General features: G+C 44.4%; 1 long non-coding RNA gene across 1 annotated transcript; it reads left to right on the plus strand.

Annotated features, from left to right (window-relative positions):
- The first annotated feature begins 8,714 nt into the window (after positions 1-8,714).
- Positions 8,715-12,660, plus strand: LOC121136615. Its single transcript, XR_005873652.1, has 2 exons — positions 8,715-9,183; positions 12,383-12,660. It is a non-coding gene; the product is annotated as an uncharacterized LOC121136615 (long non-coding RNA).
- The last annotated feature ends 3,916 nt before the right edge of the window (positions 12,661-16,576 follow it).

Here is a 16,576-nt window from a genome sequence, read left to right on the forward strand (position 1 = left end):
CCCTCTCTAGGGAGAGGAAGGCATTTCTCCACCAAGGACCTAGCCAGAAAAGGGAATGTCTGCCTTTCCTACAAAGAAACGAAGATCTATCTCGGTGGGTCCTGCCAACTCCTCCCAGAGTGCTTTGTTCTTCCTCGCGTTACACTATCTTCCTGTTTCAGGGAAAGCATTTGGAAATGAAACTAGTAACAACAATAACGATTTAAAAACAAGATCAAGGATGATTGTGCTTATTCAAGTCTGAAAATATTTAAAGCGCCACATGTTTTACAGGGAACTAAAGGGCCCACTTTCTGTTCCCCCACACTAAGACACAATCTGAGGAGAATAAAACCGGATTAGCAGTAGGTGTGGGTCTGGAGGGAGCTGTGCCTCACTGGCTCTAACGATCTGGCAAATTGAGACTAGGTGTACAAGGCGGACCTGAGAGTAGGGGTAGGTTGTAGGCTGCAGAGGGACAGATGTGAACTTCTTACCATCAGTGAAGGACAGTGGAGTCATCGGAGCCCAGGGCCTCTACAGTGAGAACAATCGCTTTGGCTTCAGCCCTTCAAGGAAATAAGCACCTGTATTACCCCAGAGACCACACCTTCCCTCTCTGGGTACCAGTTTCTTTAGCTAAGAGTCCCTTCAGCTTTAACGGATTGGGGTTCCTAGAGGGAGGAATAGTCGTATGACCAGAATGTGACTTAGGATAGAGTCACAGAAGAGTTTTCCTCCCCTGGTATATTATTTGTGTCAGGTACTATGCTAGACACAGGTTGTTTAGGGGAGGGGGGAGGAAAGCCTTGACTCTCCTCTAGTAGAACCTGATAAATATCACAAAGAAAACAATGGTCAACCAGCTGTTACAATTTAGGATAGGAAGAGCTTTCTTGGGGGGAAAAAAAAGGAATGCAAAAGCTAGTGGGAAACTTAGACCACTAGCCAGGAGAGCCCAGGCTGGCGGCAGAGCTTTGATGGTAAGGTAGCAAGGGGCTCTCTGAGCTGGCAGACAGTGATAAGAAAACCAGCATGGCTATCAAAGGCCCTTGTGCTACTGCCAGAACCCTGACTGTGCTATCTTATCTTGTAGCGGACTTTTCTTTGGCCGCCAGCTCATAAAAGCATAACAACACAGAGACTTACTGTTAATTAGGAAAGCTTGGCCTTAGCTCAGGCTTGTCCCCCTGGCTCTTATGACTTAAATTGACCCATCTATTTCCATCTGTGTTCTGTGGCGTGACTCTTCACCTCTGTACCGTCTGCACTGCTTCCTCCATATCTGGCTGGAAACTCCACTTTTCTTCTTCCCAGAGTCCTCCCTGTCCCCGGAAGTTCTGTCTAACCTCTTCCTGCCTAGCTATTGGCCATCCAGCTCCTTATTAAACCAATCACAGCCACACATCTTCACATACTGTAAAATATTCTGCAACATTATCTAGCAAAAGGGCTTTGCAGATGTGATAGTGACACATTTTATTAAGGCCGTTAGGGTCGAGAGAGAATATTGGATTATTCAGGCAGGTCCAATCTAATCAGGTGAGGCCTTAAGGGGGGAATTTTTTTTCTGACTGTAGTAGAGAAAAGTGTGGTCATGTGTCTGGTGGTCTGTTGCTGACTTTGAAGGCAGAGGAAAGAGTTTTGAGAAAAGGGATGTTGGTGACTAACAAAAATCAAAGAAGTAGCCTTCTCTAGACCATCTAGAAGTCCCCTAGGTCCATACCTCGATTTTAGTTCACTGTCACTCATGTCAGACTTAAGACCTACAGAGATGAAATATAGTTGTATTGTTTTAAGTCACAAAGTTCATGGCATTTTGTTACAATAGCAGCAGATAAAGGCGGAGGAGATAAGGTGCAGGGTGATGCAAACACACAGGAATGCTCGTAGGAAAAGAGTAAATGGCTTAGCATGGGTTTACTTGTACCTGATTTTATCCCAACAATCTTATCACGAGTTTGCCTGTATAAGCTAGGTTTGGAATCCATGCTGGAGCTGAGGGTCTGTGTTCCTCCTCAGCCCTGTCCCTACTATTGTATTCCTAGGTAGGAACCTGACGGCTGTCATCACCCCTAAACTGTACATTCCTCAAAGGGATCAGCTACATGCCCTTTCTTTCCCTCTAATACTCAGCAAAGCTTATCTGTCCAGAGTCCCATAGCCTCTGGCTGCTAGGAGATGACTTTCCTCACACGGCATTAACAACCATACCCGAGCCACTGCAAAGTCATCCAACCTAAATAGAAAATAAAGCCCAACAAATGGATGTCAGTCATTTGTGTGATGTGCAAAAGGTCAATAACTGGGGACACCTATTTTGATCCACCTATTATATGAAGTTGCCATTGTGTCCACGGATCACAGGTCAAGTGTATAGGGGCCATCCTTGAAATGGATGATGTACCATTCTAAACAAATATATTGTTTTTAACCAAAGCAGAATTTATCAAGATCAGAGAAACTGGGGTACTGGCATAAGAGCAGAAGTGTTATTATGGAATTTGTGACCCCTGGGAAAAGACCATAGACTCATTCCAATTATAATTAAAAAATATTGATTTACTGCTAGCAGGATGAACAATCTCTGGCCCAAATTTGAATTTGGTCTGCAAGAGGGATATGAGGAAGGACTTTTGAAGGGGAAAACCACATGAAGACCTTCAATATCGATGTAAGCAAGTAAAAACTCTTCTGCTCTACCAAGTTTAGTGGTTAAGGAAACTAAAATAATTTTTGGGTACTAAGTAGTAAGTTACAGAACAAAAATAGTAGTTAGTCATATCATAACAAGTAGGTAGTCATGTCATGGCTATATATTTTTGGGTGGGGACCACTGAGTCAGGGTTGCAGAGAACTTATCTTCCAGAAACAAATGGCTGGTGGGTACCATAGTGGATTCCTAGCATAAATGGAGGTTCTTTAGCCATAACAGTGTCCTGCTTCTGTGATACTTTGATCACATTCTGACAATAAATTTGCTTTGAATCAGAGGGCAGAACTTACTAGCTGACCAAAATTAACCATAGAGGTTTTAGAGGACTAAGGATAGATAGTGAGACAGGAAGTAGTAAGGCAGGGCTTAAAGAAGATCTCAGTCCTTTTGTATGGAAGAATGGAAGAGATAGGAAGTCACTGGTCACTTCTCTGATTATTCAGGTTCTTACACCAATATATGACTACAAATTTTTTATTGATAAAGAATAATTAGGTAAATACAACATCTGCTGCCCAACATGGGGCACCATTATAGATGTTCCTGTCATTAGGTAATAATATACCCTTCTGGGACCTTTGATGGAGTTAAAGACTAGATAGATTTAAAGTTTTCCTTAATTATGATAAAAGGTAAATTAGGTATAAAACTTTAGACTCATAAAGATAAATAGATAATAGACTATTTTCTCCAACTTTGTTAAATACAAATGGACTGGATATTGTAATTCTTACTTAATAATTGTTTTTGTTGTATATAGATATATTGTGTTTAATGTTAAAACCTTCCTTTTTAATTAGACACAAAAGGGAGAAATTCTGTGGAATAACCCTTTTGCACATTGTGAAGATTTGTCACACAGATAGGCTTAATGAAGGGTTAAATGGCCAATAGCTGGGCAGGTAGAGATTAGGCAGGACTAGCAGACAAAAAGAGAGCACAGGGGAGAAGGGTGGAGTCACCAGCCAGATGCAGAGGAAGCAGGAGATGCATATGCCATGCTGAAAAAAGGTACTTCCACATGGTAAAACATAGATGAGAAATATGGGTTTATTTATGATGTAAGAACTTGTTAGCAACAAGCCCAAGCTATTGGCCAATCATTTATATTTAATAGTAAGTCTCCATGTGGTTATTTGGGAGCGGGCTGGTGGGGCAGAAAGGTCTGCCTACACCTGTTATGCAGGTATTCTCTCTCAGTGTCTCAGACATACTTCACTCTCAACAGCATCTCACTAATGTGATCTTACCGAAGAAATAATCATCCTAATTATGCAAATCTTGAATAAAGTCTGCCCAAAGTTTAATAAATGATGTGGACCCTCCAGTCTGTTGTGTGTGCATACAGAGAGTCAAACATAACACACACACACACACACACACACACACACACACACACTTACATTTCAGCTGTGGGCGTTCCTAGCAATCACTCACCAGGCATCATGATACTCACGGCCTTAGGTCAATATTTCTTTGTCCACTGTCCTATTTTTCTTGACTCAGCTCTTTTCTCTGCATATTTCCTTCTGGGTATGCAGTACATAAGTGTGAGATAACAGCTTACTTTGGGGTTCTAAGTTTCTTACCCAAGTCAAATATTTTGCTGCTATGCTAAGTCCATGGAGTCAAATTCATAAGGTCTGTTTCTACTTGAAGGGACTCCGGCTGGAGCACTACCCACAAGCCCTCGGTTTCCCTCTGTGGAGAGTTGTTTGGAACGGCAGCTTTTAAACATCTCAGTCTCACATTCTCTTGCACTATGAGAATTATTTAGAACTCCAAAGACTGTTTGTGAGGGTTCTAGCTATATTTTCACTATCAAAATGAAAACAGAAAAACCATAAATATTTCCTTCAAATTGAACATATAGACACCTTTTGATAACCTGAGGGACAAGAATAGGATTGATTTACATTCTTCTGTTGTTGTTACCCTTTTAACATCCGGTTGAATGTGTGAAGCATCAATCCTTAGAAAAGCTCCATTGCGTGCTTGGAGGAAAATCAGACAGAAAAGGGCAAATCTCTTCTTAGTGCTTCTAGGGGAAAAACGTTTTCTATCTGTGATTTCCCTGAAGGTCTCTGGAGACTCACAGAGGTCCCCAGGCTGCTGGCTCAGACGGCTGTTCAGTTTTCTATGGGAGATGACGACCTATGGCCTTGCTGAGACTACTACACGATAGTAGTTTTCAAACTACATTTTAGAAAACACGTTCCTAGGGATGTTATCAAGGAGTTACTGTAGGTTGGATGCAACCTGTGTGGAGAAATGTGCATCCTATGAATAAATTAGTGTGAGAACCCTTAATGTAAACTTAATACGCATATTTTGCTTTAAGACTTTTTAGATACTTCAGAGTGATGAATACATTATAAATTTTTAAGGCTGTATTATTACATAATAGTGTTTGCCTGCAGTTTTTTTCATTACCTGTATGTATGTATGCATGTATGCATATATTTATTTTCAAGTTTTTTGTTTGTTTTTGTTTTTGAGACAGGGTCTCCTGGAACTCCATATGTAAATTAGGCTGCTCTGGGACTAGCAGAGATCCGCCTACTCCTGTGGTGTGTGCCACTATGCTTGGCTTCTATTTTTATTTTTATTTTAACTTAGGCTTGGTGTGTTTACGTGTGAACTCTAACTGGATTCTTGCTGTTGGGAAATCACAGGTGCACAGTGTCAACAGGGATCAACTACTGCATGATTTAATAGGGGGATTGGCTGTTCGGACAGCTGTGGGCCACCAGCATGTCATATAAAAATACAATTTGTATGGGCAGATGACTAATGTCTCTTATATTAGCTATGTCTTGTTTTGAACAACATTCTTTGAATTTTTCTAACTTAGCTGATAGCAAACACCAAAGGCTTAAACAAAGATTCCCAGGAGGGGTCGACCTCAGTGCTACCCACTGTCAGAGGCCAGACACAGTTTTCAGACTTTTTACTTCTTAAAGAATGAAGGGAATAGGAGATAATGTTTCTAGAGACACAACTTATACACACATGGAACCTGGGAAGCATAGGCAAGCAGGGCTGTGTGGGGGTGGTTACAAGTGTGCCGTGCTCAGCACCTATAGTCCATACTCCAAACATGTTTCCCACAGAGTTTTAACAGTGGGGGCAGACAGGAGTTCTAAAAGGACATCCAGTGGTTGGGTGGCAGTCACTGCGGTGTGTTTGCATAATCCACGTAGGGTCTGAGGGTCATCAGAGTAAACCAGGAGACCATATGGAGGTGCCCCATTCGGAAGTGGTTTCCAGTAGATGGTGGGACAAGGCAGGTATCTGGATGGAACCCTGAGGAACTGGGGTTTGAAGGTAATTAGAAGCTGTCCGAGGTCACTCACTGAGCCCAGCTTCAGGTGTGTGAACATCCGATTTAAATTTCAAATGGGTGTGGAATCGATATGCAAGTGTACATATTCTCCACACACCTTAGGGAGTAATGCAAGCCTGACTCTTTTCTCCTTAGTCTTTGAAAACTTCACAGAAAACTAAGTCACGCCACATATTTCGATTTTTCTTTAACCTTTCCTCCTGGAGACCTAACAAATGTGCAACGAAGTACATGTCCTTTTCAGTGACGAAGCCTCAGAGAGGAGAAGAACTTAAGGAGATATTGACGGGCTCACAGTTTCAAAGGTTTAAGTGTGTGAACACTTGATTCCATCATTTTGGGAACTGTGATGACACTGAAAGCCATGTCAGCACATATATGAACGAAACAGTTGGCCAGGAAAGAGTGAGAGAGGGAGGGAGGGAACACATGAGCTAACTCTTCTAACAAAGCCCTGCTTCAGATTCATTAATACATGAATTGGGTTAATTAATTCATGTGGTTCAAACCCTCGTGAAGTAAATCCATCCCAAAGGCCCCATTTCTAGACATTTTATTCATTTTTATTTTATGTGTGTGTGTTGCCTGCACATATGCCTATGCACCACCATGTGTGTGTAGTGCCCTTGGAGGCACTGGGTTCTTTGGAACTGGAGTTACAGATGGCTGTGAACCTCTCTCAGGTGCTGGGAGTCGAACCCAGGTCCTCTGGAAGAGCAGCCAGTGCTCTTGACTGCTGAGCCATCTCTCCAGCCCCATGAGCACAGCCTTCACTGTCCACAATCTTGCTTAATTTTGTCTTCTGGGCTTCCATTGGAACCACCAATGAAATTGTGCTCAAGAGCATCCGAGGACTTCTCTAGCCTGCATTTCTGAACTTTCCCAAGCAAGTTCAAAAGGTTCGTGAACTACATTCCCAAGCAAAGCCGCGGCAATGACCACCGTACCAGCATGCTGTGCTACCCAGACTGTACATTGCTGCAAGGAACATGCCACATAAACACATGACAGTGGGAAAGGTCAGTTTTAGACCATGATTTCAGAGGTTTCAATGCCGCAATCCTGAGTTCCACCAAGTGCGGCCCATGGTGAAGTGAAATGTCACAGCAGAGGGGTGTGTAGAAGGGTGGGGGAGTGGGGGCTGGAGGCTAGCTATGACTTCCCTGGTCTGCTGCTACTGACCTCCACCCTGCCCATCTCCTGATTTTAAACCACCTCCCTGCTACCAGCTGGGAACTGAAGCATTTAACACATAAGCCTGCAGGGGACATTTCTGATCTAAACCATAATAAGGAGAGATAAGAATACAGGAAAAAGGAACACTGGATCCAAAAAAGTTCTTTGGTGATTGAAATGAGTGTGTTTCTCACTTATACGAATATAAGCGATGCGGGATGAGTAATTGATGATGTACTTGGACAGCAAACAAGTTCATTTGACCTCAGGGTTACTTAACAAAGCTTAGAGCCTAATAACTCTGTTTTAAATTAAAGTAAATTCTATCTAGATTAGTGGTTCTCAACCTTCCTAATGCTGTGACCCCTTAATATAGGTCCTCATATTGTGGTGACATGCAACCACAAAATTATTTCCATTGCTACTTCCTAACTGTATGTAATTTTGCTACTATTGTGAGCTGCAATGTAGACATCTGTGTTTTCCGATGGCCTTGTGCGACCCCTGTGAAAGAGTTGTTTGACCCCCTCTGCACAGGGGTCTCAACCCACAGGTGGAGAACCACTGCTCTGGATTAGGTAATTCACCCATATAGATGAGTGCCGTGCTCCAGTTAGGGACACATGCCATGAAGAACACATACAAGAATGCACTTAGACAAAACGGCCAGTGTAATGAGAGCCTTGAATCCTACATGAGACCTGGGGGAATGACAACCATCTTGGGCCATTTGAAGGGATGTCTTGTGGAAGAGGGATAGCATTTGTAGTCCATGGTGCCCAAAGGAGACACAGAATTCTTTCAGTGCCAGGAAGAATGCTTACCAGGCTGTCCAAAGCAGGGATGAGGGGCTGTGACTCCCACAATCAGGATGCTTCAGTTCTATGCAATAGTAACTACTCAGAAAAGAAGTGTGAGATTCAGATAATCTAAGAAATGGCCAAGGAGCTAGGCATGAAAAGCGTAGACTCAAGCACACTCTCGTGGCATTCCACAGGCATCTATCCCCAGTGATGGTTGCCTCCTCCCACCCCTGGTTAGAATGCAGAGTCCAGAAGAGAGGCATTTGCATGCAGTGGGCTTGGTCTCAAGCCTGTTGGTTAGCAGAATGGTCAGGGCACCCTGACAGGTCCAAGGTCATCTTCCAAGCTGACATCAGAGACTGTTATTAGCGGAAGAAGAAACAAAAAACAGTGTCCCCCACAGTCTCCCTCCTTTTCTCTGCCACTTGGAAGACAGTTGTATTTGCGTTTGTTTTTAGGAGATGAGTTTCACTATGTTGCCCAGGCTAGCTCCAAAATTCTGGGTTCAAGCAATCTTACTATCTCAAAATTCCAAAGAGACTCCACCACTATACCAGCTCAACTTGTTATGTTGGTTAGAAATAATGTCGGTCTCTTCAAAGTTATCTTTAAAAGTGATAAACACTCCCAGCTGGCTGCTTAGCCGCACACATGACATGTCATAACTGTGATGAAATATCTACTAGTCTGGGAACAGCACTTCCCTAGGAGACAGACAAGCTGACAGAATTACACATTCAACAAACAGGTATCGGGTACCTATTTATGTGTCAAACTCTACTAGACACCCAGATTCACAAGCCACTGCAAAAATGGAAAGGTTAAATATTTGCCCATGTAGACGCAAAGGACAAGAGCTGCGTGTGCTTCAGGGCTACAGAGGGTGGGGCTCTGCTGGGGGTAATTCCGGTTAGGCCAAGTCCCACCCTAGCCCCGCCTACAGGTGACCTAACATTCCATCTGTCCAATCCCGCTCACCATATTCCGTGTTGCCCCACCTCAGATCTAGATTTTTGCAGCCTTGTGGGACAGGTGGCGCCCCCAGAATAAGGACATTTCTGTTGCAGGCCAGCAGCTGTCACCTGAGAAAGATTAAGATTCTCCCACCAGGCGACAAGGCTTGTGGTGCCCGAGACAGATACAGCTCAGATTCCCAGGCTGAGGTAATTAACCCGGAGAAAAATGTGACACATCTCCCGGGGCGGCTGCCCTGCAGCCGGCTGCCCACTGGCCCTGGCCTTTCCCAGAGCCTGGAAGGATTTCTGAGAAGGGATCCTGGCGCAGAACCTTTGTGTTTTCCTGCTGTGGGGATGGGAGAGCCCCCAGGTCAGGACTTCAGCCACAGTGTCCCAGCGCAGAAGGCAAAGGGCTGTGGTCGCAGCGGAAAGCCGGCTGGAGGCCCACAGCCGGGTGCACTGGCTTGCTCCAGGCACCTGAGCTGGTGGCCTAGCACTGCACTGGAGGTCACTGCTCAGTGTTCTGGGACGACGGGGTAGGAGGCTGGGTCCTGCTAATCCCAGGAGACAGCAGCACGGACACACTAATCCGCTGTTTTTAACACATAGTTACATCACACTCAGAGATTACCTACTTCAGATTGTATTCATAGCTGGCTAGGTCTCCTGGCTTTCAGCCGTTTCTGGAAGCATTGGGAGACCAGAGGCAGATTCAGACTCACTGATTCTAATCTCTCCGAGCCGCCACTCTCCCTCCAAGGTGTCTTTGTGGGGTTGTTTTCTCGTCTGTTCAAATGTGTTAAGTGATGCCCACCTTAGTCTGTGGGATGTGTGTGTGTGGGGGGGTGTTAGAAAATTATGGGTTTCTCTGGACTGAGGGTCTCACACCCTCCTCTGGATGCACCCTCAAGAAATTGTATTAGGTTTGAAAATCATTTATAATTGGCCAGAAGGAAGCCGGACTAATGAATTGTTCAGGCAGATGCTGGGGGCAGGTTGGGGAGGGTAGAGTGAGTGAGTGGAGTCCCTGCTCGAATGCAGGGACTGAGGCCTGAATAGGAATTTTCATAAGGAGCAGGGTGACTCTGCTGATTACAGCAGGAGCTTGGGAACTGTCTCGAGCCAATCACTCACTAAACAGGGAAAATGAGGCCCAGAGATGGGAGGTGATTTGCCCAAGTACCCTGACTTTTTTTCCCTTGAGTCTTACAAGTGGGTTTCCCTGACCTGGACCTGCATCCTGGCTCCCTAAAGTGCCACCCCCACTGAAACCAATTTTAGAATTTTGGACTTTCCTGAATAGATTTGTTTCCTACTTCCAAAACATTTTGAATTCCTCTAGTAAAGCCATTCCCTAGACCATGTTCTCAAGCCGGGACAGGCAGGGGCCCCGGGAGTTAAGAAGCAGTCACTAGGTAGTAAGGGATTTGGGGAGGTGAGATTTTCATGGGCACTGTGTACCCGATCTGTTTATAACTTGCTACTAATAGAGGCCATTAATCATAGCTAACTGCAGCTGGCTCAGCCTGGGATGGACAGACAGGAGGGAACATGGAGGGAAGGGTTCCTACAGTTATCCTGACACATGAAAATCAGCCCTAGAAGACACATGACACATGGACTTACACTTGGTGTCTCATTTAGTCCAGTAAAGTCCTCCCCTAAATGTCCCAACATGAGTGAGGTACCTACACAGCCTGGTAGACATCAGGTGCTTAATGGATACCTTTATTTTTCTTTGTTTTTAAAAAGATATTTATTTATTAATGAATACGTCTAAGAAGAGACTGGGCTACAAGGCAGCATCCTTTACAAAGCTTAATTTATATGAGTGAGGCCTAGGCTTGGCCCCTATCACTGCAAATAAACAAATAGAGCCTGGGGGCTGGAGGGATGGCACAACAGTTAAAATTGCACACTGCTCTTGCTGAGGACTCAAGTTTGGTTTCCAGCATCCATAACAGGTTGCATACAACCATCTATAATTAAGCTCCAGGACATCCAGCACTTCTGGTCTCGTGTGCACAGATGCCTTCTTATATATATAGTTAAAAAATAAGAATGGAATTCTTCCTAAAAATAAAATAAACCGGGCAGTGGTGTCATGCGCCTTTAATCCCAGCACTCGGGAGGCAGAGGCAGGCAGATCCCTGTGAGTTTGAGGCCAACCTGGTCTACAAGAGCTAGTTCTAGAACAGGCTCCAAAGTTACACAGAGAAACCCTGTCTTGAAAAACCAAAATAAATAAATAAATAAATAAATAAATAAATAAATAAATAAATAAATAAATAAATAGAGCCTGGAATTTGGAGGGCTCTACCCTAAATATCAAGGGGAGAGTTCACTAGTCTTAGTTACTAGGTACGTGGAGGAAGCCTAATGATTAGTCTCCCGTATCAGTACAAGCTGTCACTGGGCACTCAGGTTTTTCTGGGTGAAGGGACAGTAGTGGGATAAACATCCAGGTCCCTGATCTCAGGATGTCAGTTTCATGTCCAAGAGCATGAAGCTTCTCTTTCTGTGGCTTCTGTTGGTGCCTTTATTTCTCCAAGTCTTGCACATTCATAACACCTGCCACTGGAGATCCTAGGCCCCTCTTGGATCTACTAGGGTCCAGACCAGGACTCTGATGGACTAGGTTTCTAGTACTCCAAAGGCTTTTAAAGAGCTGTGGTGATTAATACCGATTGTTAATTTAACAGGATCTGAAATCACAGGAAATAGACCTTCAACATGTCTGTAAGGCATTTTTCAAATTAATTGAGGAAGGGAAACCAATAGTAACTGTGGGTGTCACTATTCTGTGGCCTGGGTGGGGTCCAGGAGAAGGCAAGCTGATCATGGGCCTTCAGCTTTTCTGCTTCCAGGCTGTAGATGCAATGTGACTAGTTGTGTCACTCCTAATGCCCCAACTCCCTGCCATGATGGATGTGTACCCTCAAACTGTGAGCCAGCCCTTCCTCCCTTGAGTTGCTTCTGTCAGATGTTCTGCTGGAGCAGCAAGAAAAGTAGCTACTAAAAGAATCAGTGTTGTTGCTGGGATAAATCTGACCATGTTTGAACAGGTTTATGGGAAGAATGTGAAAACGTTTGGAACTTGGAGCTAGAAAAGCCCTAGGATGCCACAAGCTGAACTTAACGGTCATTCTGATGGGAGTTTTAAAGGCAGAAGGTTGGGAGAAATGTGGGGGCTATGCTCATGGGGTTTCAGAAGGGAATGGGACTGTTAAGAGCTGGGCCACAGGTCATCTGTGTGGGAAAGAATCTGGCTACACCCTGCCTGTGTCCTGAGAATTTGACTGAGGCAGAGTTTTAAGGTAATCAGCCAGTTTGTTTGGCAGAGGAACTCTCAAGAGAGGATAGTATCCGAGCCATGCCATGGTTTTTGTTCACTGTGCTTACACAGGTCCACGGTGAGAAAGCAGTAAGGACAGCAGGAGGACATGAAGCATGCACCCTTTGGAGGTGAGAGGGTGGAGTTTAACATTGCAGAGAGGGCTGATGCTGAGGAAGGAGCTGTACTTGTGAAAGAGACCAGCATCAGTACTGAGACACTTTCTGAGCTGCATGGAGACAACAGGAAGTGTCCCTCAAGAGGCAAAACCCCATGTGTTGAAGACTCTTGAAAAGCCAAATTTATTTGAAAGGAGAGAACCTGAACTGAATACTACTGACTCAAAAACACCCTCCTGGTGATTCTTTGCTCACAGCCAGTCTGGAAGGAACACAGAGGCCAATGCTACTAAGGTTTAAGGGGTCAGGCTGCACCCTGGGCTGGCAGCAAAGCTAGGTGTGTCCATGTGGTGCTAGGTTTGTAAGCATGATGAGGGATACAAGAGTGAGGGGGTCATGGAGGCTTACGCCAAGGTTCCATAGAAGGCTCTGAGGAGCCATTATATGAGGCTTAAGTTGGAATGGAGATGCCGGCATGTTGGAGATGACAGAACCTCGGGATGTCTGCCAAAGAAAGCTGTAGGCATGAAGCAGGGCAGGCCTAAGAAAGAGGATATGTGTGTGTAGGCAAGAGAGTTGAAAGAGTAGGGGTATCCAAGGTCTCACTTTGTAGCCCTGGCTGTTCTAGAACTTACTATGGAGACTAGGCTGGCCTTGAACTCACAGAGCTCCACCTGCCTCTGCCTCCTGAGTGCCGGGATTAAAGGCATGTGCCAATATGCCTTTTGATTTTTTGATATGTTTATCTATTTATTCTTTATTGATCAAAAATTCGGAAGTCAAATGTTTGTGTAAGAACCTAAATGATCAGAGAAACAGTGGAGAAGTGACCAGTGACCTCCTATCTCTTCTGTTCCTCTATCCAAAGGGGCTGAAATCCTCTCTAAGGATCCTCTATTTCCTCAGTCCTCCAAAACCTCTATGGTTAATTTTGGTCAGCTAGTGATTAGCTCTGCCCTCTGATTCAAATTAAGCTTTGTTGTCAGAATGTGATCAAATATCACACAACAAGTATTCCACCAGGAGTCCCAGATAATGGACAGAATTTCATGTTCACCTTGCTGAGTTTTGTTTTATCCTTTGTTCTGATTTTTTTTTTTGGTTTTTCAACACAGGGTTTCTCTGTGGCTTTGGAGGCTGTCCTGGAACTCGCTCTGTAGACCAGGCTGGTCTCGAACTCACAGAGATCCGCCTGACTCTGCCTCCCGAGTGCTGGGATTAAAGGCGTGTGCCACCAACGCCCGGCTCTGATATTTCTTGTTATTGTCCATTCCTCCCTTTAGGAATAACGTGTGTCATTATATATTATATGTTAGAAGTGTGTAACTTGTTTTTGATTTTATAGAGGATCATAATTAAGAGATTTCCTGAGTTTTACAAAAGATTCTTCACTTACTCATTTGAACAATATTAGAACTGTTAAAGACATTGGGGATGAATAGGGCTGGAGAGATGGTGTAGCCTGTAAGAGCACTTGCTGCTGTTTCAGAGGATCTAAGTTTGGGTCCCAGAACCATGCTGGGTGGCTCATGACTATCTGTAACTCTAACTCTGGAGATCCAACACCCTCTTCTGGCCTCTGCAGGCATCTAAAACGAATGGCAGACATTCACACAGATATGTACAAGCACATTTAAAAAATAAATCTCACAAAAGGACTGTGAGTGTTTATTAAGTTGGACTGAGTATACTTTCCATGATAAGATGGCCATGAGCCTATGGAGACAAGGGGTGGAAAGTGATATTTTGATGTCAAGTTGACAAGGAGTGAATCTGTGATTAATATTGATTACCAACTTGACAGGATCTAGAATCATCCTTGGGCATGACTATGAGAGTGTCTAGATTGGGTTAAATGAGGTTTGCAGAGCCATACTTGATGCCAGTGACTCATTTCATGAATTTGGATTCTTGACTATACAAAAAGGAAAAAGCAAGCTTAATGTCAATGTTCATCACTCTGCTTTCTGACTGCACATGTAATATGACCAGCTGTGTCACACTTCAGCTGCCACGATTTCCCTGCCATGACAGACTATACCCTCATACTATGAGACAAAAGTAAACATTTCCTTCCTTAAATTTCCTCTGCCACAGCAAGGAGAAAAGTAACACAATAGCCTAGTGTTAAGGAGATGGTAGAAGAAGCCCCATGATCCCAGGGTATTCTACCATCTACAGTTGGGTTGGACTCTTTTGCAGAACACTGAGCTATCAGGATCTCCCACTTATTGGAAGTCACAGGGAATAGCATTGTTTCTGATAACCAGTTATCTTTCTTTTCAGTTTGGTTTTGTAGTGCTGGGGCTTGAACCTGGGCCCACTAGACAAGCATTCTGTCACTGAGCATTGGCCCTAGAGCAAGAGCAAGTATAACTCAGGAGAAAGGACTAATCACTTGGATGTGTAGTAGTCACTGTGTAGAACTTACCAGCTCCCAGTAAGTCCTTTATGGATTATAAAATTATTCACTCATTTAGAATCCCCCAAGCCCCAAGAGATAAACACTTTTATCCCCCATTTTATATGTGCTGTATTAGTTACTTTTCCCATCACTGTGACAAAATAACAAAAACAGCTTAAGGTAGGAAGGGTTTATTTTGGTTCAGACTTCAAGGATTCAGTCCATGATGGTGGGGAAATCACGACAGCAGTGTGACATAGGTGGTCACGTTGTGCCTGTGTAGTCGTTAGGGAGAGAGCAATGAGTTCTCAGCTAGTATTCCCCTTTCTGTGCAGTCTAAGACTCAAGCCTGGGGAATGGTGCCTCTCATGCCTTCCCACTTCAGTTAGCCCAGTCAAGCTCAGTTCTCACAGACACACCTAGAGACAGCCTCCTTGGCAGTTCTACCCCTTGTCAAGTTCATAAGCAGTATTAACAAACAAATATGGAAAGAGATGTGCTGAGAAGTTAAAACTACTTGGCAAAAGTCATAGAGCAAGCAGGTGTCATAGCTGAGATTCCAGTCTAGACCCCAGAGTCTGTTCCCTGAGCCACCTAGAGAGAATGGGCCGGGAACTTTGTACTCTAGGTGCATTCAGCCCTCCTGCAGAGAGAGGCCCTTGCAATTGATCACACACACACACACACACACACACACACACACACACACACACACACACACACACACACACCGTCTCTTAGAGGATTCCACCTTCCCAGACTCCACTTGTTTCTCTTTCTGTAGCATCGAACAGTCTGGCCCTTGCTTCCTGATTGAATTTGGCTGTTGTACCAACCCTGTAGAATTAGGGATGCTGACAAGGTAGCTACCAGGAAAAATAAAAGCATCATTTGGCAGGGCCTCTCTGCTTCACAGGTCACAGAAGGCGGAGTCCTTTGCTGGCCTCCCTGTAGCCCAGCCCTTCTTGTTGTCACCTGACTCTTCCTGCTTGGCTGTTACAAGTTCAAAATCTTTTGTCAGACTTTTACATTTACCCTTGAATCATCCAGTGTCAGCTCACAGAGAGCCCAGGAGTTAGGAATCCAATTCTCACTGCTCTTCAGAATGTCCTCTTGCGTGCTGGTTGACAGCTTTCCTCTATAAAGAGGATATGGCCCAGGCTGTAAGGTGCTTGCTGCGCTATTATGATCATGTGAGTTTGATCCCCAGTAGCTGTGTACAGGACCCAAGTATATCCCTCACACCTATAATCCCAGTGATGGAGAAGCAGGGAGGCAAGAGGACTGCTGGGGCTTGTTGGTCCCAGGCTAGCTGAATCGGTGAGCTTCAGGTTCAGTGAGAGATCCTGTTTCAAAAGCTGATGTGGGTACCAACTGAAGAAAACGCCTAACACCAGCCTCTGGCACATTCGTGGGCACACATTGTAAATCTCCACAGAAGGATCCTCAGGTTTCTTGTCTGTGTATTGCAGGGTGGACAATTTATGAGGCCAGCACATTTGGTAGGATGGAGTTTCTGAAGCAGGTTTTCAGGGATTTGTTGGGAGTGCATACAAGGATTTAAAGTACCCAGTTTATCTAGCCCAGAGTTCTGCAAACTTCTCCCATGAAGTGAATGTTGTATGCAGAGTACACTGGGTTGTGCAATTGTAGTGGAGTGTTTTGTATGATTGGAGAGTGAGCTCTGATAGCTATGCTTCTAGTTTTCAATGAGCAAGTTTAGTAAGTGTATAGCAAACAAAA

This window comes from Mesocricetus auratus, unplaced genomic scaffold (genome assembly GCF_017639785.1).
Source record: "Mesocricetus auratus isolate SY011 unplaced genomic scaffold, BCM_Maur_2.0 Super-Scaffold_100676, whole genome shotgun sequence".
In the NCBI taxonomy this organism is placed as follows: domain Eukaryota; kingdom Metazoa; phylum Chordata; class Mammalia; order Rodentia; family Cricetidae; genus Mesocricetus; species Mesocricetus auratus.